The sequence below is a fragment of the Phocoena sinus genome, chromosome 6 (genome assembly GCF_008692025.1).
Source record: "Phocoena sinus isolate mPhoSin1 chromosome 6, mPhoSin1.pri, whole genome shotgun sequence".
Taxonomy (NCBI): domain Eukaryota; kingdom Metazoa; phylum Chordata; class Mammalia; order Artiodactyla; family Phocoenidae; genus Phocoena; species Phocoena sinus.
In genome coordinates, this window is record NC_045768.1 from 19,067,945 (window position 1) to 19,090,956 (window position 23,012).

The 23,012-nt window shown below is 42.7% G+C and overlaps 1 protein-coding gene across 17 annotated transcripts in view; it reads left to right on the forward strand.

Annotated features, from left to right (window-relative positions):
* The first annotated feature begins 20,342 nt into the window (after window positions 1–20,342).
* TNC (tenascin C) overlaps window positions 20,343–23,012 on the forward strand; it is a 94,118-nt gene continuing 91,448 nt past the window's right edge. For 15 of the 17 annotated variants that reach the window (XM_032635028.1, XM_032635029.1, XM_032635035.1 and 12 more), the window contains exon 1: window positions 20,350–20,552. The gene's annotated coding sequence lies outside the window, so the exon portion shown is untranslated. Of the gene's footprint in view, window positions 20,553–23,012 lie in introns of all 17 variants that reach the window. The other 2 variants (XM_032635026.1, XM_032635027.1) reach the window with 2 other exon arrangements.

Sequence of the window (23,012 nt, forward strand, 5' to 3'; positions counted from 1 at the left end):
CTCCCAGAAGATCCCATGTTGGCAATACTATACTAGCTTAGAAGAACTACTGGCAGAATATACTTCAAAGTTAGCACCCCTCAGCGGGTCTCCTACAATGCAGCTGTCTCACTGATTCATCCTGGCCTCCCGCCCCCTCCTGTCTATGGGGATTATCAAGTCTTCACTGTAATTTCCTTAGAAAGTATTTCCATGGAGGAAATCGTCTATCATCTGCCTTAAGGAATGAGTCATGTATCTATACTCTCAGAAGAGCACTCTCCCCATATCCCATTCATCTGCAAGCCGAATCCAATCCTGGCCTGGGCAGGTGTTCCAAAGCATTTAGAAAGCCTTTGAACTTCCCCTACAGAGGCCGCTGTCTGAGACAATGTCTGAAAGACTTGCTTGACATATCACTAAGGGGATCTTTTGGTCCCCACACACCACAACACCCTCAGATGAGATCACTAAGCCAAATGGAAACCAGAGGGAAGCAGAAGAGAGAGACAGGGTTTGTAGATGGTGCACCGAAGCACAGACGGAGTGGGGAGCCTGGCATGTGTCTGCTTGCCCCTCTCAGTCACCTTTTTTGTCTTTTCTAAGTAGAAAAAGCTCGATCTATGTGAAGGATTTTTTTAACCTAGAAACTCCTCTGGTGTTTGTGGGTCTTCCAGAAATCTCGACAAGTTGCTTCCTCCATGTGAAACATTACAGAATGAGAAGATCTGGATTTTAGCCTCAGCAAACTATGATTCATAGTGTGTGGGCAAAGCAGGCCATGCTCCGGGCCTCCTTTTCTTATCTCACATTTGAGCACGATGATCTCTTAGCTCTTTTCAACTTGACAAAGTGTGCTGCGGAGGAATCCTCAGAGTTATAGATGAGCAGCTACTCAGATAAGCTTGACAGTTATTAGGGTCAGGCTGACTCTGGAATGATCAGGATGCAGTGTTTCAAGTCCAGTTTCACTCCTCTCCCTGCATTAAATCACTCAACACTACAGAGCTCCCACATCAAGAGGCCACTTCGAAACTGTCAGGCTAATGGTGGAGGTTGCAGCTCCCTCTGACTTCCCTTTCCCTGCCTGTCTTCCAGCCAACACCTAAAACGTCGTATTAAAGGAGATGGAACAAGAAGGTATTTGAGGTATCTTTGTCTGGTTTAGGTATCAGAGTGATGGTGGCCTCAGAGAATGAGTCTGGGGATGTTCCTTCCTCTGCAATTTTTTGGAACAGTTTGAGAAGGATAGGTATTACCTCCTCTCTAAATGTTTGATAGAATTCGCCTGTGAAGCCATCTGTTCCAGGACTTTTGTTTGCTGAAAGTTTTTAAATCAATTTCATTACTTGTGATTGGTCTGGTTCATATTTTCTATTTCTTCCTGGTTCAGACTTGGAAGATTGTACCTTTCTAAGAATTTGTCCATTTCTTCTAGGTTGTCCATTTTATTGGCATATAGTTGCTTGTAATAGTCTCTTATGATCTTTTGTATTTCTGTGATGTCAGCTATAACTTCTTTTTCATTTCTCATTTTATTGATTTGAGCCTGCTCCCTTTTTTTCTTGGTGAGTCTGGCTAAAGGTTCATCAATTTTGCTTATCATTTAGAAGAACCAGATTTTAGCTTCATTGATCTTTTCAATTTTCTTTGTGTCTATTTCATTTATTTCTGCTCTGATCTTTATGAATTCTTTCCTTCTACTAGATTTGCATTTTGTTTGTCCTTCTTTCTCTAGTTGCTTTAGGTGTAAGGTTAGGTTATTTATTTGAGATTTTTCTTGTTTCCTGAGGTAAGATCATATTGCTATAAAACTTAAAACTGCTTTCGCTGTGTCCCATAGGTTTTGGATAACTGTGTTTTCATTTTTCTCTAGGTACTTTGTTTTATTTCCTCTTTGATTTTCTCAGTGATCTATTGGTGGTTTAGTAACATATTGTTTAGCCTCCACGTGTTTGTGTTTTTTTACAGTATTTTTTCTTGTACTAACAAGAAATTACAGGCCAATAACACTGATGAACATGGATGCAAAATCCTCAACAAAATATTAGCAAACTGAATCCAACAATACGTTAAAGGATCATACACCATGATCAAGTGGGATTTATCCCAGGGCTGCAAGGATTTTTCAATATCCACAAATCAGTCACTATGATACACCACATCAACAAATTGAACAATAAAAACCATATGATCATCTCAATAGATGCAGAAAAAGTTTTTGACAAAATTCAACACTCACTTATGGTAAAAACTCTCCAGAAAGTGGGCAGAGGGAAACTACCTCAACATAATAAAGGCCATAAAAGACAAACACACAGCAAACATCATTCTCAATGGTGAAAAACTGAAAGCATTTCCTCTTAGATCAAGAACAAGACAAGGATGTTCACTCTTGCCACTTTTATTCACAGTTTTGGAAGTCCTAGCTATGGCAATCAGAGAAGAAAAAGAAATAAAAGGAATCCAAATTGGAAAAGAAGTTAAACTATCACTGTTAAGCTGTTTGTAGATGACATGATACTATACATAGAAAATCCTAAAGACACTACCAGAAAACTTCTAGAGGTCATCAGTGAATCTGGTATAGTTGCAGGTTACAAAATTAATACACAGAAATCTGTTGCATTTCCATACAGTAACAACGAAACATCAGAAAGAGAAATTCAAGAAACAACTCCATTTACCATCACATCAAAAAGAATAAAATACCTAGGAGTAAACCTACCTAAGGAGACAAAAGACCTGTACTCCAAAAAATATAAGATGCTGATGAAAGAAATCAAAGATGACATAAACAGATGGAAAGATATACAATGTTCTTGGATTGGAAGAATCAATATTGTCAAAATGACTATACTACCCAAGGCAATCTACAGATTCAATGCAATCCCTATCAAATTACCAATGGCACTTTTCACAGAACTACAACAAAAAACCTTAAAATTTGTATGGAGACACAAAAGACCCCGAATAGCCAAAACAATCTTGGGAAAGAAAAACGGAGCTGGAGGAATCAAGCTCCTTGACTTCAGACTATACAAAGCTACAGTAATCAAAACAGTATGGAACTGGCACAAAAACAGACATATAGAGCAATGGAACAGGATAGAAAGCCCAGAAATAAACCCACGCACCTATGGTCAATTAATCTACAACAAAGGAGGCCAGACTATACAATGATGGAAAGACAGTCTCTTCAACAAATGGTGCCGGGAAAACTGGACAGTTACATGTAAAAAAATGAAATTAGAACACTCTTTAACACCATACACAAAAATAAGCTCAAAATGGATTAAAGACCTAAATGTGAGACCGGACACTATAAAACTCTTAGAGGAAAACATAGGCAGAAAACTCTCTGACATAAATCACAGCAATATTTTTTTCAATCCATCTCCCAGAGTAATGGGAAAAAAAAAAAAAAAAACACTAATGGGACCTAATTAAACTCAAAAACTTTTGCACAGCAAAGGAAACCATAAACAAAATAAAAAGACAACCCACAGATTGGGAGAAAATATTTACAAATGATGTGACTGCCAAGGGATTAGTCTCCAAAATTTACAAATGGCTCATGCAGCTTAATACCATTAAAACAAACAACCCAATCAAAAAATGGGGAGATAACCTAAATAGGCATTCCACCAAAGAAGACATACAGATGGCCAAGAGGCACAGGAAAAAATGTTCAACACTGCTAATTATTAGAGAAATTCAAATCAAAACTACAATGAGATATCACCTCACACCAGTCAAAATGGCTATCATCAAAAAATCCACAAACAATAAATGCTGCAGAGGGTGTGGAGAGAAGGGAACCCTCCCACACTATTTGTGGGAATGTAAATTGGTACAGCCCCTATGGAGAACAGTATGAAGGTCCCTTAAAAAACTAAAAATAGAGCTACCATATGATCCTGCAATCCCACTCCTGGGCATATATCCAGAGAAAAACATGGTCTCAAAGGACACATGCACCCCAACGTTCATTGCAGCACTGTTTACAATAGCCAAGACATGGAAGCACCCTAAATGTCCTTTGACAGAGGAATGGATAAAGAAGATGTGGGACATATATACAATGGAATATTAGCCATTAAAAAGAATGAAATAATGCCATTTGCAGCAACATGGATGAACCTAGAGATTGTCATACTGAGTGAAGTCAGTCAAACAGAGAAAGAGAAATATTGTATGATATGGCTTATAAGCAGAATCTAAAAAGAAATGATACAGCCTTCCGGGAAGATGGCGGAAGTGTAAGACGCGGAGATCATCTTCCTCCCCACAGATACACCGGAAATACATCTACACGGAGAACAACTCCTACAGAACACCTACTGAATGCTGGCAGAACACCTCTGACCTCCCAAAAGGCAAGAAACCCCACACGTACCTGGGTAGGGCAAAAGAAAAAAGAAAAAACAGAGACAAAAGAATAGGGACGGGACCCGCACCAGTGGGAGGGAGCTGTGAAGGAGGAAAGGTTTACACACACTAGGAAGCCCCTTCGCGGGCGGAGACTGCGGGTGGCAGAGGGGGAAAGCTTCGGAGCCACGGAGGAGAGCACAGCAACAGGGGTGCGGAGAGCAAAGCGGACAGATTCCCGCACAGAGGATCAGGGCCGACGGGCACTCACCAGTCCGAGAGGCTTGTCTGCTCACCCGCCGGGGCGGGCGGGGCCTGGAGTTGAGGCTCGGGCTTCGGTCGGAGCGCCGGGAGAGGACTGGGGTTGGCGGCGTGAACACAGCCTGCAAGGAGTTAGTCCGCCACGGCTAGCCGGGAGGGAGTCCGAGAAAAGTCTGGACCTGCCGAAGAGGCAAGAGACGTTTTTTTCCCTCTTTGTTTCCAGGTGCGCGAGGAGAGGGGATTAAGAGCGCTGTTTAAAGGAGCTCCAGAGACTGGCGTGAGCCGCGGCTAAAAGTGCAGACCCCAGAGACGGGCATGAGACGCTAACGCTGCTGCTGCAGCCACCAAGAAGCCTGTGTGCGAGCACAGGTCACTATCCACAGCCCCCTTGCGGGGAGCCTGTGCAGCCCGCCACTGCCAGGGCCTCGTGATCCAGGGACAACTTGCCCGGGAGAACGCAGGCGCGCCGCAGGCTCGTGCAACGTCACGCCGCCTGTGACGCCGCAGGCTCGCCCCGCCCTCCGTGCCCCTCCCTCCCCCACGGCCTGAGTGAGCCACAGCCCCCGAATCAGCGGCTCCTTTAACCCCGTCCTGTCTGAGCGAAGAACAGACGCCCTCCGGCAACCTACATGCAGAGGCGGGGCCAAATCCAAAGCTGAAACCCGGGAGCTGTGTGAACAAAGAAGAGAAAGGGAAATCTCTCCCAGCAGCCTCAGGAGCAGCGGATTAAAGCTCCACAATCAACTTGATGTACCCTGCATCTGTGGAATACCTGAAGACACAACGAATCATCCCGAATTAAGGAGATGGACATTGAGAGCAAGATTTATGATTTTTTCCCCTTTTCCTCTTTTTGGGAGTGTGTATGTATGCTTCTGTGTGAGATTTTGTCTGTATAGCTTTGCTTCCACCATTTGTCCTAGGGTTCTATCTGTCCGTTTTTTTTGTTTGTTTGTTTTAAATTTTTCTTTCTTTTTTTTCTCTTAATAATTATTTTTTTATTTCAATAACTTTATTATATTTTATCTTTATTTTATTTTACTTTATCTTCTTTCTTTTTTTCCTTCCTTCCTTCCTTCCTTCCTCCCTCCCTCCCTCCTTTATTCCTTTCTTTCTACTTCTACTAATGCTTTCTTTCTACTTTTTCTCCCTTTTATTCTGAGCCGTGTGGATGAAAGGATCTTGGTGCTACAGCCAGGAGTCAGTGCTGTGCCTCTGAGGTGGGAGAGCCAACTTCAGGGCACTGGTCCACAAGAGACCTCCCAGCTCCACATAATATCAAACGGTGAAAATCTCCCAGAGATCTCCATCTTAATACCAGCACCCAGCTTCACTCAACGACCAGCAAGCTACAGTGCTGGACATCCTATGCCAAACAACTAGCAAGACAGGAACATAACCCCGTCCATTAGCAGAGAGGCTGTCTAAAATCATAAGTCCACAGACACCTCAAGACACACCACCAGACGTGGACCTGCCCACCAGAAAGACAAGATCCAGCCTCATCCACCAGAACACAGGCACTAGTCCCCTCCACCAGGAAGCCTACACAACCCACTGAACCAACCTTAGCCACTGGGGACAGACACCAAAAACAACGGGAACTATGAACCTGCAGCCTGCAAAAAGGAGACCCCAAACACAGTAAGATAAGCAAAATGATAAGAAAAGATATCATTAAGATAAGAAAAACACACAGCAGATGAAGAAGCAAGATAAAAACCCAGCAGACCTAACAAATGAAGAGGAAATAGGCAGTCTACCTGAAAAAGAATTCAGAGTAATGATAGTAAAGATGATCCAAAATCTTGGAAATAGAACAGACAAAATGCAAGAAACATTTAACAAGGACCTAGAAGAACTAAAGATGAAACAAACAACGATGAACAACACAATAAATGAAATTAAAAATACTCTAGATGGGATCACTAGCAGAATAACTGAGGCAGAAGAACGGATAAGTGACATGGAAGATAAAATAGTGGAAATAACTGCTGCAGAGCAGAATAAAGAAAAAAGAATGAAAAGAACTGAGGACAGTCTCAGAGACCTCTGGGACAACATTAAACACACCATTCAAATTATAGGGGTTCCAGAAGAAGAAGAGAAAAAGAAAGGGACTGAGAAAATATTTGAGGAGATTATAGTTGAAAACTTCCCTATTATGGGCAAGGAAATAGTTAATCAAGTCCAGGAAGCACAGAGAGTCCCATACAGGATAAGTCCAAGGAGAAACATGCCAAGACACATATTAATCAAACTGTCAAAAATTAAATACAAAGAAAACATATTAAAGGCAGCAAGGGAAAAACAACAAATAACACACAGGGGAATCCCCATAAGGTTAACAGCTGATCTTTCAGCAGAAACTCTGCAAGCCAGAAGGAAGTGGCAGGACATATTTAAAGGGATGAAGGAGAAAAACCTACAACCAAGATTACTCTACCCAGCAAGGATCTCATTCAGATTTGATGGAGAAATTAAAACCTTTACAGACAAGCAAAACCTGAGAGAGTTCAGCACCACCAAACCAGCTTTACAACAAATGCTAAAGGAACTTCTCTAGGCAAGAAACACAAGAGAAGGAAAAGACCTACAATAACGAACCCAAAACAATTAAGAAAATGGGAATAGGAACATACATATCGATAATTACCTTAAATGTAAATGGATTAATGCTCCCACCAAAAGACACAGATTGGCTGAATAGATACAAAAACAAGACCCATATATTTGCTGTCTACAAGAGACCCACTTCAGACCTAGAGACACATACAGACTGAAAGTAAGGGGATGAAAAAAGATATTTCATGCAAATGGAAACCAAGAGAAAGCTGGAGTAGCAATTCTCATATCAGACAAAATAGACTTTAAAATAAACACTATTAGAAGAGACAAAGTAGGACACTACATAATGATAAAGGGACCGATCCAAGAAGAAGATATAACAATTGTAAATATTTATGCACCCAACATAGGAGCACCTCAATACATAAGGCAAATACTAACAGCCATAAAAGGGGAAATTGACAGTAACACATTCATACTAGGGAACTTTAACACCCCACTTTCACCAATGGACAGAACATCCAAAATGAAAATAAGTAAGGAAACACAAGCTTTAAATGATACATTAAAGAAGATGGACTCAATTGATATTTATAGGACATTCCATCCAAAAACAACAGAATACACATTTTTCTCTAGTGATCATGGAACATTCTCCAGGATAAATCATATTTTGGGTCACAAATCAAGTCTTGGTAAATTTAAGAAAATTGAAATTGTATCAAGTATCTTTTCCGACCACAACACTATGAGACTAGATATCAATTACAGGAAAAGATCTGTAAAAAATACAAACACATGGAGGGTAAACAATACACTACTTAATAACAAAGTGATCACTGAAGAAATCAAAGAGGAAATAAAAAAATACCTAGAAACAAATGACAATGGAGACACGACAACCCAAAACCTATGGGATACAGCAAAAGCAGTTCTAAGAGGGAAGTTTATAGCAACACAATCTTACCTTAAGAAACAGGAAACATCTTGAATAAACAATCTAACCTTGCACCTAAAGCAATGAGAGAAAGAAGAACAAAAAAACCCTAAAGTTACCAGAAGGAAAGAAATCATAAAAATCAGATCAGAAATAAATGAAAAAGAAATGAAGGAAACGATAGCAAAGATCAATAAAACTAAAAGCTGGTTCTTTGAGAAGATAAACAAAATTGATAAACCATTAGCCAGACTCATCAAGAAAAAAAGGGAGAAGACTCAAATCAATACAATTAGAAATGAAAACGGAGAAGTAACAACTGACACTGCAGAAATACAAAAGATCATGAGAGATTACTACAAGCGACTCTATGCCAATAAAATGGACAACCTGGAAGAAACGGACAAATTCTTAGAAAGGCACAACCTGCCAAGACTGAATCAGGAAGAAATAGAAAATATGAAAAGACCAATCACAAGCACTGAAATTGAGACTATGATTAAAAATCTTCCAACAAACAAAAGCCCAGGACCAGATGGCTTCACAGGCAAATTCTATCAAACATTTAGAAAAGAGCTAACACCTATCCTTCTCAAACTCTTCCAAAATATAGCAGAGGGAGGAACACTCCCAAACTCATTCTACGAGGCCACCGTCACCCTGATACCAAAAGCAGACAAAGATGTCACAAAGAAAGAAAACTACAGGCCAATATCACTGATGAACATAGATGCAAAAATCCTCAACAATATACCAGCAATCAGAATCCAACAGCACATTAAACGGATCATACACCATGATCAAGTGGGGTTTATTCCAGGAATGTAAGGATTCTTTAATATATGCAAATCAATCAATGTGATACACCATATTAACAAATTGAAGGAGAAAAACCATATGATCATCTCAATAGATGCAGAGAAAGCTTTCCACAAAATTCGACACCCATTTATGATAAAAACCCTGCAGAAAGTAGGCATAGAGGGAACTTTCCTCAACATAATAAAGGCCATATATGACAAACCCACAGCCAACATCGTCCTCAATGGTGAAAAACTGAAAGCATTTCCACTAAGATCAGGAAGAAGACAAGGTTGCCACTCTCACCACTCTTATTCAACACAGTTTTGGAAGTTTTAGCCACAGCAATCAGAGAAGAAAAGGAATCCAAATCAGAAAAGAAGAAGTAAACCTGTCACTGTTTGCAGATGACATGATACTATACATAGAGAATCCTAAAGATGCTACCAGAAAACTACTAGAGCTAATCAATGAATTTGGTAAAGTAGCAGGATACAAAATTAATGCACAGAAATCTCTGGCATTGCTATACACTAATGATGAAAAATCTGAAAGTGAAATCAAGAAAACACTCCCATTTACCATTGCAACAAAAAGAATAAAATATCTAGGAATAAATCTACCTAAGGAGACAAAAGACCTTTATGCATAAAATTATAAGATACTGATGAAAGAAATTAAAGATGATACAAGTAGATGGAGTGATATACCATGTTATTGGATTGGAAGAAACAGCATTGTGAAAATGACTGTACTACCCAAAGCAATCTACAGATTCAATGCAATCCCTATCAAACTACCACTGGCATTTTTCACAGAACTAGAACAAAAAATTTCACAATTTGTATGGAAACACAAAAGACCCCGAATAGCCAAAGCAATCTTGAGAACAAAAAACGGATCTGGAGGAATGAGGCTCCCTGACTTCAGACTATACTACAAAGCTACAGTAATCAAGACAGTATGGTACTGGCACAAAAACAGAAAGATAGATCAATGGAACAGGATAGAAAGCCCAGAGATAAATCCACGCACATATGGTCACCTCATCTTTCATAAAGGAGGCAGGAATGTACAGTGGAGAAAGGACAGCCTCTTCAATAAGTGGTGCTGGGAAAACTGGACAGCTACATGTAAAAGTATGAGATTAGATCACTTCCTAACACCATACACAAAAATAAGCTCAAAATGGATTAAATACCTAAATGTAAGGCCAGAAACTATCAAACTCTTAGAGGAAAACATAGGCAGAACACTCTATGACATAAATCACAGCAAGATCCTTTTTGACCCACCTCCTAGAGGAATGGAAATAAAAACAAAACTAAACAAATGGAACCTAATGAAACTTCAAAACTTTTGCACAGGAAAGGAAACCATAAAGAAGACCAAAAGACAACCCTCAGAATGGGAGAAAATATTTGCAAATGAAGCAACTGACAAAGGATTAATCTCCAAAATTTACAAGCAGCTCATGCAGCTCAATAACAAAAAAACAAACAACCGAATCCAAAAATGGGCAGAAGACCTAAATAGACATTTCTCCAAAGAAGATATACAGACTGCCAACAAACACATGAAAGAATGCTCAACATCATTAATCATTAGAGAAATGCAAATCAAAACTACAATGAGATATCATCTCACACCAGTCAGAATGGCCATCATTAAAAAATCTAGAAACAAAAAATGCTGGAGAGGGTGTGGAGAAAAGGGAACCCTCTTGCACTGTTGGTGGGAATGTAAGCTGATACAGCCACTGTGGAGAACAGTATGGAGGTTCCTTAAAAAACTACAAATAGAACTACCATATGACCCAGCAATCCCACTACTGGGCATATACCCTGAGAAAACCATAATTCAAAAAGAGTCATGTACCAAAATGTTCATTGCAGCTCTATTTACAATAGCCCGGAGATGGAAACAACCTAAGTGTCCATCATCGGATGAATGGATAAAGAAGATGTGGCACATATATAAAATGGAATATTACTCAGCCATAAAAAGAAACGAAATTGAGCTATTTGTAATGAGGTAGATAGACCTAGAGTCTGTCATACAGAGTGAAGTAAGTCAGAAAGAGAAAGACAAATACCGTATGCTAACACATATATATGGAATTTAAGGCAAAAAAATGTCATGAAGAACCTAGGGGTAAGACAAGAATAAGGACACAGACCTACTAGAGAATGGACATGAGGATATGGGGAGGGGGAAGGGTAAGCTGTGACAGAGTGAGAGAGAGGCATGGACATTTATACACTACCAAACGTAAGGTAGATAGCTAGTGGGAAGCAGCCTCATAGCACAGGGAGATCAGCTTGGTGCTTTGTGACTGCCTGGAGGGCTGGGATAGGGAGGGTGGGAGGGAGGGAGACGCAAGAGGGAAGAGATATGGGAACATATGTATATCTATAACTGATTCACTTTGTTATAAAGCAGAAACTAACAAACCATTGTAAAGCAATTATACTCCAATAAAGATGTAAAGAAAAGAAATGATATAAAAATGAATTTACTTACAAAACAGAAACAGACTCACAGACTTAGAGCACAAACTTATGATTACGGGGGGTGGGGGGAAGGGTGGGAGGAAGAGATGGTTAGGGAGTTTGGGATTGACATGTACACACTGCTATATTCATAATGGATAACCAACAAGGACCTACTGTATAGTACAGGGAACTCTGCTCAATATTATGTAACAACCTAAATGGGAAAAGAGTTTGAAAAAGAAATGTATATGTATGAAAGAATCACTTTGCTGTAGACCTGAAACTATCACAACATTTTTAATCAACTATATGCCAATATAAAAGAAAAATTAAATTAGAAAAAAAGAAAGTATTCTAGAATCTAGTGAGATAGAGTTACCATTTTTAAGCCCCTGTTATGCACAAGGCAGGCCCATTTAGCCCTTGTTATCAGTTTCCTACGGCTGCTTTAACAAATCACCACAAACTTAGTGGCTTAAAACAACAGAAGTTTTTTCTCTTACAGTTCTGGAGGGAAGAGTCTGAAATGAGTTTTATTCAGCTAAAATCAACTTGTCCACAGGGCTGGGTCCTTCTGGAGGCTCCAGGGAAGAATCTGTTCCTTGCCTCTTTTAAAGTCTGGTAATGGCCAGCATTCCTTGGCTTGTGGCCACATCACTTCAATTTCTGTTCCCTGGTCACATTGCCTTTTCCTCTCCTGTAAGCAAATCTCCCTCTGCCTACTCTTATAAGGTCGCTTGTGATTGCATCCAGGATAATCTCCTTGTGTCATAATCCTTAAATTATATCTGAGAAGTCCCTTTTGCCGTATAAGGTAACGTTCACTGGTTCTGGGAAATTAGGGTATGGCTATCTCGGGGGAGCCATTATTCAACCTACTACAGTCCTGTCGGCTCTATGAAGGGAGTACCCTCACTCTCATTTTACAGTCAAAGACACAGATGGGGCTCATAGGAGTTAAGGAATTTGAAACATTTCACACACTAGTAAATGGCAGAGCGGGGATTAAACCTAAGTCTGTCTATTTTCCAGTCACAGGCTTCTTATTTTATACCACTGTACCCAAAATACAGTCAGGGAGGAAGAATTTTTCTCTCCCCTTCCAGGTCCATCTGGCTGCTCTAAGAATTAAATTGACATGAGGCAGATTAACAAGAGAAAATCAAACAACTTTTAACAACATGTATACATGGCAGAGACCCAGAGAAACCGAGTAACTCTCCAAATGGCTGACACCCTCACCTTAAATACCATCTTCCTCTAAAGACAAACGAGCATGTTGGAGTAGCTGGGACTTGAAAGGGGAAAAAGGAAATTCATATGGAAATGGAAAAGCAAATGTTTGGTAAACAAATGTTTGCTGGGCCTCAGCAGAGACAACGGGACAGAAAGTAGACTGATCTCTAGGCCCTGCTCAAGTTTCCTTCACCACCCTGCCTAACCTGTATTCTTTGCAGATACCTCTCCTGATAGCTCTCTTCTAGGACAGGCCTTTTACCTAAATTCTTTAAGCAGCTAAGGCATAGGTAAAATGAAAGAATTCTTGAGTCTTTTGGGCCTCGATTGTTTTCAGCTCAAAATAATCTCTATGACAAAGTTTGGGGATGGCAAACTTTGCTCCCCTACAAGACTAATAACACAAGACTATAAATGGTTTCCGTGGTGGAAACCAAAGAGCCCAGTATTTTGCACATGGAGACTTCTGCCAAACCATGCCTTGGCTCTGTGACTTTAAGCAAGTCCCTTGATCTCTTCTCACCTGTGTATGGGGGGAAGCTTAGGTATGACGACTGAAATAATGGCACTGCTTTGTAACTGTTACTAGAAATATAAGTGAGTATATTTGCCATCAGTCCTGCCATTGGAAGGCTGTGGGGTAGGGAAGGAGTACAGGTGAGACTGCTCCGTCAGGACCAAGACCAGCCCAGGGGAACTCCCCAGGGAGGAAAGTGATTCCCATACCTCTGTGATGGCTGTACATCAACCTCTAGGCCCTCCTGGGGGAGCTTCTAGCTCTGAGGCAAGCAATACCACCCCCCCGACTCTGACTAGGGGAGAATTTTCAAGCACCACCTGAAGACACAGAATGTGTAAAGACTTGGAAACGATGGGAGAACAGGACCCTTAAAGCCAGCTGTTGATTGCATGTGCACAGCAGGATGGAGGGGGATCCATGAAGGATGTTTAAGTAAACAGAGTAACCAGTACACTCAGTTTGGTCAACCTGGGAATCCCAAGGCCTGTAACAAAAGGTGCTATGTATTTTTTTTACATGCTTACACATTTTTTTTTTTCCTTTAACCCTTTTTATTTTAGTGAGCTCATTTTTGGAACATAGCTTGAGGTTATCTTTTCCATCATTTAAAAATGAGAAAATAAAGGCCCAGAATAGAAAAGCGACTTACCTAGAAGAGCCAATAGGCATCATTTTGAGATTATTTTAGAGTGTAGCAAGCATAAACATTTGATTAAGTGTATTTCCTTTAATCCTGAGAATAACTCTAAGAAGTACCAGTTATTAATGTACCCATTTTACAAATGAGGGACTGATAACAAAGAAGTAAAATAATTTGTCCAAGGCTCCACTTCTTTTCCTAACTAGTTAGTGGTTGAATTAGGATGAGAACAAAATTCACGCCAGTACTTTCACAACTCCAGCATTAGTACTGACAGACGTGGACTTCTCATGGCCTCTTGCTGCCACAGTACCTGAAGAAACACAAGCAAAGCCCCTCTTGCCTCATTAGACGGTTACGTACAGACGCCATAATCCCTCAGGGTGGTCCATCCGAGTCCAAGAATGTCATTTTTGCCTTTGGGTACCTGTTAAATTAAGTACATGAGGAAGCACCCCCAGTCACAGGAGGTTGGGGATGGAGCCCACAGCCTGGGTTTGGATCTTCCTGCTGTCATTTATTACTCACGTGACTCGGACAATTTACTTAAGCTCTCTGTTCCTCACGGCTCCCATCTGCAAAATGGGAATAATGATAGTATCAACCCAATGGGCTCACTGTACAGATGGCTGAACTCATATATGCAAACTACTTAAAAAGTGCCTAACAGGAACAACTCAGTCAATGTGAGCCACTCGAATCCATCTTTGTCCACAAAAGAGATCTAAGAAAAACCGAGAAGAGAAACAAAGAAAAGGGACAAATTAAACATCCTCACAGGTATCTAACTCAGTTGTGACAAATCAGTCAAAAAAATTCAATCTGCCTTGGCTTCAAAGCTGTGTATTCCCTCCGCAACCTGCGTTAGGTCCTGAGATCCTTTTGACCTCTCATATTCATCACAGCAGCCAGTTACACCAGTAAACATGACCAAAAACATCCCCTCAGCTCTTCTACAACTCTAGACCTTCCAACTCAGCACTGGTCAATGCTCATCGTTTGAATCCTTCCCTCTTCCCCTTTGGCTCCAGCTAAGAGGTCATCCTTAGAAAGTATTAGCAAACAGGACAGCACCTGGTCGTTTCAACTCCCTTCTCTTCCCTGCTAACCCCTGCAGAGCCCAGAAATACTTTAGATGGAAGCTGGGATTCATACACAACACAGCCGTGCCAAGTGTGAGCTTTCCACTGCCATTTGGGGCGGGGTGGGTGGGGGGAATCATTCATCATCAAAAAAATCTGCATAAGGCATCACAGTTTACTGAGCACTTTCTCTTCCACTCTCCTACTTGGTCTTCACACCAACTCTGGGAGGGACTCGAGGTGGGGATTTCTTATCTGTCTCACTAATGAGGAATCTGAGTTTCAGAGAAGCGATACGATTTTCTCAAGATAATTCACCTTGTAAATGGTCAAGATGATTGGAACCCAAGACTGCTTGTGCCAATCAAATGCCTTTTCCATCTTCCCCATCATTCGGCCAATGAGTCACTCATTTCATGGGAACATTAATTGACTTCCCGGTGCTTTGAGAAGGAAGGCACAGTTCTTGGCCCCAGGGAACTCTCACAGTCCCTTTGGGGAATTGGGTGAGTAAATCAGTGATAACAATAAACACTCTAATCATCTAATAAATCATTTCAAGGAAGTTTTATGGTTTCCCTAAATTCTGCCACAGATCACATGCCATTCTAAAAATCATGATATGCAGGAACGATATTAAAAATAATTAACTAGTGGCATGGCATAGGCGCCAACAATAAACGGACGCTGGCTCTAAATAGATCTGTTAGTAAGCACTTGAAAAGTGACAGTGCCTACCCTCAAAGCGTTCATGGCCTAATGAGCTAAAAAGACAATTATACAGTATGCTAAAAATAAAAAAAGGAAGTCTGGATGAGCATGGATGAGGTGCCCTTCTCTCTGAATGTAAGGTTATGGAAACTGTCTTAGAAGTAAATCTTGAAAAATAATACAGGAACTTGCCATGAGGATAAAGTCCAGGGAGGGTTATTCTAGGGACTGGGAAGGTACAAAGGCTTAGAGGCCTCTAAATTATTCTTTTGATTTTTTTACTTAGCATTTTTAAGTTGCTAAGATCCTTATTTTGTAACCAGTCCACCAAGAGCCAGAGAAGAGAAGAGATTTGCTCATTTTGTAACCAGTCCACCAAGGAATCGCTCATTTTGTAACCAGTCCACCAAGAGCCAGAGAAGAGAAGAGATTTGCCCAAAGTCACACGGTAAGTTATGCATCCTCAGGACTCAAACCTACTGTAAACCAAAGTTCTTTCCACTTTTCCACATCGACCAGAGAGCCTACTTATTGGTTGATTCACCCTATTCCAGCTGGCAGGGAAGCTCTCCTCTATCTTGCCACTCATTCAATGACCAATGATGTCTTTGAGCTTTTTTGTCCTTTGCTGTCTAAGGAGAAGTGAGAAGAGATGGAGAAGAAGAGTACTGAACAAAGCCTTGCAGACAGCAAGTCGGGGAAACTTGACCCTAAACAAATCCATCTAACTGAATGACTAGCCCACTGTGTTGGACCCGAGCTCCTTCATTGCTTTGGGAGAGATTTCTGGCAAATACAGAGTCACATGGGACTTTTGGATGGGAGTTAGCACACTAGATGAATCCCAAGAAGAGAAGGAAGAGGTTGGGAGCGGTGGGTAAGCAAGGGGGGTGGGGTGGAAATCAAGGGGTCCCGTGGGAAGTAAATGCTAGACTTCTCAAAGACATGGGCGCTCAGCTTCCTCCGATAGTGCCAGTCCTGGCCGATATTCTACTCCCTGGCTGATCTATCTCGGGAAAGAAAAAAAAGCGTTGCATCTAACAGACCTTCAAGGTAATGAGAATGATCTCACCTGAGGTGAGCCTCCACACTCCCTCGGGCCTCCAAACCATGCCCTCCACTGGCAACCCGTGAATGAGGATAGCAAACGAACAACAACAAAATCGGGCTTTGGCCGAGAACTCCGTGCAGAGGTGGAGTTTGCCAGCGTTCACTCTGCCCTCTCACCTTCCTGCTGAGTTGGAAGGTCTGGAGTTGTGGAAGGGCTGAGGGGCTGGTTTTGGTCATGTTTACTGGTGTGCGCGCAGGCTGCTGTGATGAATGCAAGTGAGTCAGAGGATCTCAGGACTTAATGCAGGTTACAGAGGGAATACACAGCTTCGGGAAAAAGTGTTTACCGTACTGAGCAGAGGGCCACCATAAGACACCTGATGCCGAGAGGTACAGCCTCTGCCAGACAGGATGAATGGGTATTGATTCCATAAGCGTCCTCCGCTGTAATGTCTAATGTGGTTTGGTTGCTCAGTTCTGACCTTGATGACCATCTTCATGGAAAGCAGCCGAGGTGGCCTTGGGTAAGTCATTTCTCTTCCCTGGGCCCCTTCTCCTCGCCTGTGAAATGGATGTGTTGGGGAATCTAGTTTCCCCCTTACGTTCTAAGGGTGAAAAAAGAAGAGTTTAATTATAAAGCACAGCATGTCAAACGTTCACTTGTTCCTTCATTACTTCTTTCATTCAATAAACATTTACTGAGCTCCTACAATACCCAAGGCTCTGTGCTAGGCAAGGAAAAGCAGGGGTGATCACTGCCCTCTGGAGGCCTAGCATGTAGGAAGAAAAACGAGACATACATATAATTATACCATGTAGAGGCAATGAATGTCCTAACAGAGTTACAACATGCATGGAAGCATTTCTTGCGGAAGACATCTAGGAAGCAACATGGTGAAGTTAGATCAGAATTGGATGCCAAGTGGATGTGAGAAGCTGGAGGTGAGGATTCTAGGTAGAGTACGGCGTTAGCAAAGGTTCAGGTATTGGAGAGCACAAGGTGTATGCAGACCTATTTGCCTGGATGGGAGGCTGAAAAAAGTCCAGAGATAGATGAAAACAAGTGCCTTATCTGGGCCCCTCTTACTTAAAAGCCAAGGTATGGCTTAAGATGCCACATAGGTTTTGGAGAAAACTCCTTTTACAAGTAGCCTCTGCTAAAAATACACAAATAAAGCTAATCGTCTCTGGAATATACTTCTTCTTTTTTTTTTTTTTTCAAGAATGGTAACATTTTAATTAATTAATTTATTTTTATATTTATTTTTGGCTGTGTTGGGTCTTCGTTTCTGTGCGAGGGCTTTCTCTAGTTGTGGCGAGCGGGGACCACTCTTCATCGCGGTGCGCGGGCCTCTCATATCGCAGCCTCTTTTGTTGCGGAGCACAGGTTCCAGACACGCAGGCTCAGTAGTTGTGGCTCACGGGCCCAGTTGCTCCGCGGCATGTGGGATCCTCCCGGACCAGGGTTCGAACCCGTGTCCCCCGCATTGGCAGGCGGATTCTCAACCACTGCACCACCGGGGAAGCCTGGAATATACTTCTATGATAGTTAACTTAATGCTTAATAATATTCTTGTTTGTTTGTTCCACTGGCCTGTTTCCTGCCTTGAGGGCCAGCCTGGTCATATTTGGCTTTGTTTTCCCTGTGATTGGCTAAGCCACTTGTAGTAGGAATGCTACAAGGATGGGGGGCTGGGTTTGGGAGGTTCCCAGAAGAAGCCGTATGTTATCACCCAGCTTTCTAGCACGTGCTCTTATTCCATTTAAATATACATACGACTGCAAATATGTATTGATTATGCATTATATGTAAATGTAGTCTATATGTCATATGACATGTATAATATACTATTCTAATATTTCTATTCCCTAACCCAGGAGATAAACTCAGTAGACTTTGAGAAGCCAAGAGACATGGAAGCACTCACTACTGGTAAAAAGACACGGCCTCATGCTACTACAATATGCGTTAGCTAAAACACAGAGTTAAAAACTTCCAAAACAACCAACATTTGAATCAGCCAAAATCGTTGAAAAGTTCAAATGAACTGTCTTATGACATGACTATCTATGGGCTTTCTTGTTGTCTGGGACGGTCACTTAAGCAGAGAATCCTAGGATACTGGGGCCAGAGAGACCATAGGGATGACCTAATCTTGTCCCCCATTTTTCAGATTGGGGAACTGAGGCCCACAGCAATAATAATAAGTATGGGGGTGATATCATTCAGTACTGAAAATAGGCAGATAATTGAAACCTCTGTTATTCATACCTGATTTTTTTAAAAATCAAGGATCTCTGAATTAGCTCTGTGGAACAAGGAAACATATCTTCCATGTACAAATATGGCAGTGGTTTTTACACAAGCAGTGTTACAATCCAACAGGGCATAAAACATTGTTTAAATATCATCTTACAATGTTCCTGGGCAGTAATGTGTAATAGAAAGAACTGTGAAGCCCAGTGTTGTCATTTAAATGCTCCCCAGGTGTATTCCCTCAGTGAGGTTCCATTACTTCTCTGAATTTCAGTTTCTTCGTCTGTAAAAAGGGGACAGCACATGTGCCTATCACACTTTCTGGTTGTGAGGATGTAATGAAGTAACGTCTATAAAGTACCTTGGGTGGCATCTAATATAGACTTAATAAAGGAGGGTCCAGCGGTAGCTACAGGTTACATGATGCCTCATTTCCCTCCAGGATCCCAAAAAGTACTAAGTGCTGTGACAAGCTCAAGCGTGGGTGCCCTGGCCTGGCCTCTTCCCCCGCTCCCTCCCATGCCTGTGTGTGCCCTGAGGATACCCAATGCATGCTAACCACCAAACTCACCGATGACTCAGAGCTTGGAAAGAAGCCACAGCAGGCTGGAGAGCAAAGGCGCAGCTTATGTTTCAAAGATTAACTTGTTACTTTTTTTTCTTATGGTGGGCACCTTTCAGCATTGAGAAGAAACCTTGGAGACCTTTCTTTAGGAGACGCAGCTTAGAAGACAGGACCAGGCACAGGGCATGTTCAGTGTCAAAAAGCTGCTCCCCTGTAGTGCACCGGGGCTGGGACAATACCGCCTCCAGGCAGCTGGACAGGACCGTGGCTGTCTCCCCAAAAGAGACTCCGGACTGATCTGTGTTCCCAGTGCTCTTCCCACCTGCTGAGAACTAATCCCTTATCTCTCTGCTGGCCCTGAGGAACCCCAAACACCCCAGGCTTCCGAAAGGCTTTATCTCCTCTTTCCAGGAATTCGGCTCAGCCCCTCTGCTCTCTCCGAGGTGCCACCGAACAGCTGCTGCCCAGCGCCCAGGCAGGCTAGCCCCCGGTCTCGTTTCCACGTTTCCAGCCTGCCTGGTGAGAGAGCCAGAGCTGCTGATTCTTCTCCCTCTCGCTCCCTGGGCTTCTGTCTCACAGTTAGAAAAACCAAACCGTTTGCGTTTGCGGAGCAAAGCAAAAATCCCACTTTACTAACAGCTGCTCCCAGCCAGGGGCAGGAGGCGAGGGGAGAGGGAATTCCTACTTTTGCAGTAAATTGTATGCAAATAAGTTCTTTTCCTGGCAGAGAGCAGGGAGTGAGTGCGTCTTTCATGAGCTAACCCTGTTCCGCTGGGAGGGCTGTTCCTTTAATTCACCAACTGAAAAAGTGGGAAAGGATGTCTGGAGGCGAGGCGTCCCATTACAGAGGAAGGAGCTGGCTATATAAGCCAGCCAAAGCTGGCCGCACTGGCCACAGCCTGCCTACTGTCACAAGCTCTCCCGCGCGCGCAGACACACACCCCCGCCTGTCCACACAAAGACAGCAGGCTCGGGGTGACACTGGGGCAGCGCACCGGGAGCCCCGCTGCTCACATCCAGGTACTTATTCCACGGAGCTGGTTCACTCAAGGATCTAGGTCTTTCCTAACTCCAAAAAGGTAAGTCTGTTTCATCCCATTTCCAAAGATGTGATACACTGTTTGCATTTCCGGGACCAAATAGGTTGTGGTGTCCTAATTCTGAAACTTTTGCTTTATCTTGGCTGCTGGCAAAATGGGGTATTTGCTGTGATCGGATGCACCTTGACTTGTTTTCTACTTGCCCCCTTCCAGTCTTGTAGATTTCTGTCTGCTTGTTTTAGTTCTATGAATAGTTCCACGTGCAAGGAACTTTTTAGGAAGTTTTTATCTCTGTCCTTCTTCTGAGGGAAAGTAAGAATTTACTCTTAACTCCCTACCTGGCTGATTCACCTGTGAATATTTTTGTTTGAGGGTTAAGGAAGTAGAGTTTGAAAGTGGAGTTTGCTCATGGCCTTACTTTGGGGTGGGTTGGGGGAGACTGATAGACGATGGTAGAAGAACAATAAAATTTTACATCTCAACAGCCTTTACCTTACAGTTTACAAAGGGTTGTGTATCCATCCTTGTGTTCCCCAATATCCACCTTGTAGTCAGACATGGAAAGGGATGAGGGCTGGGGGACAGAACAGAGAAGGTAACTCCTAGGGCCAGGTGGAAAAGTGCAGACTAGGAGACGGGAGTGGTGGACACTGGCTTCTGGTCTGAAGGGCCGGGGGACTCCCCATGGATGCCTCCTGATTCATTGATCCCTGGGCTGGGTACCTGGGCATGTTTGGGGTGCTAGAGCCAGCAGTACCCCGTATTTTTCTAGAATCACCTCTCCTTCCTCATCTCTCATCGCAGAAAGCCCTGAGAAACAATTGCCTCTAGGGATGGGAAGCACACCTCCCCTGGCCGACGGTGGAAGGAACGCAGGGGTTTCTTGTTCCCAGCCGTGCTGTAAGGGGATTAGGAACTTGGGTTTTGAGGCCAGGGATCCTTTTAGTGTCCCCATCACCACCACACATGTGACCCTGATGAAAATATGTGACCTCTTCGAGCCTCAGTTTTCACTTCTCTAAAATGGGGACAATAACTGCTGTTGTCATTATGAGAACACGAAATATAAAGAGATTGGAAGAGTGAGGGCTCAAGAACTGGAAGTCTGGGTAGTCGCTGTCATTGCCCCAAACTGCTACCACTTTGGAAGTTAAAAGAGGCACTTAGCCAATCTTGGATTGTTTCTTCTGTGCTCCTCAGCCCCCATACCCCCGCTCCCTGTCTTTTTATCTCACCAGGTCTGAGGGCATCTCACTATCTGGCAGGTCAGATTCTTGGCTGTATTTTACAAGCTGGAGGTTATGTCAGCACAGGTTGCGAGAAAAGGGAGAAGCCTGGGTTGGATGTACATGTTTGAGTTTGGGCAGTTGCAGATTCTGAAGCTGTCGGCTATAAAGTGCCATGCTGCCGGGGGACTCTGTGGAAATGCGTTCCGTCCACAGGGAGAGCTGGACAGGGAGCCCCATTTGAAGAATGAACGCCTCTTTTTCATGTTTTCCTGGACCCTTTCCCCCCTTTTTATGGAGTTTTCCCATATATGCTTTAGAAATAAAACCTGCTGCCCACCCCAGCCAGCTTCCTGCTTCGTCCTGCAGTGTGGCAAGGCCAACTCAGGAGTGGGGAGAGCTTTGTTCGGGGCTTTTGAAAGCTGTGAAATGTTCGCTAGCCTTGTGTGCATCCAGCCCTCGGAAGGAGATGGAAGTGAGTGTGCTCTGAACCTGTGCGTTGCAGGGAGGTGATGGCATTTGGGGAAAGAAAGTGAATATGAATATTCTCTGATTTGCTCAAACCATGTGAATTGGAAAAGGATTGAGGGGGGGGTTGCCAAACTCTACAGTTGTTAAAGATTATTTTTTTCTATGCTTTGCAAAACCCAGCTTCCTTATCTCGTCTCCCAGTAACTGCCTCCCCCGCCCAAAGTGACCAACTTTCCAGCCAGCAGCTTTGTCACCCATATAAAGAGGACGACCATCTATAGCTCATAGGGTGCTTGTGACCCTCAAGTGAGATAATACGTATATCAAACTTCGCACAGAACCTGGCACTTAGTAGGAGCTCAATAAATGGAGATTTTCCTTGGTTTTCCTGCTTATCCATTTACTAGGACTTATCCAAGATTAATGTTCTAAGACAGTGGTTTTCAAAGTTACTTTTAGCAGTGGAAATATTCATTAAATGAAATGGAAATGAATTGGCAAGACCCTAATATATGGCAGGTAAATGTGGGCCCGATTTGATTGAAGCAGGGGCTGGAGGGTTCTAAAACTCACCCCACGGCTCTCAGCCTCTGGGACATTTCCCCAGAATCCTGAACACACAAAACACAGTTAAAAATCATGAAGCCAGGTGGTGTGCGTTCAGGCTGCAATTCTGCGCTTTGACAAGGATTTGTGCCCCCTCCATGTCCAGTGGAAGTCCGAGCAATTTCCCAAGTAGTACGGTAGACAGGCATATACGTGGGGAGTTTAAAATGCTTAGCAAAGGATGATTCTTTTAATT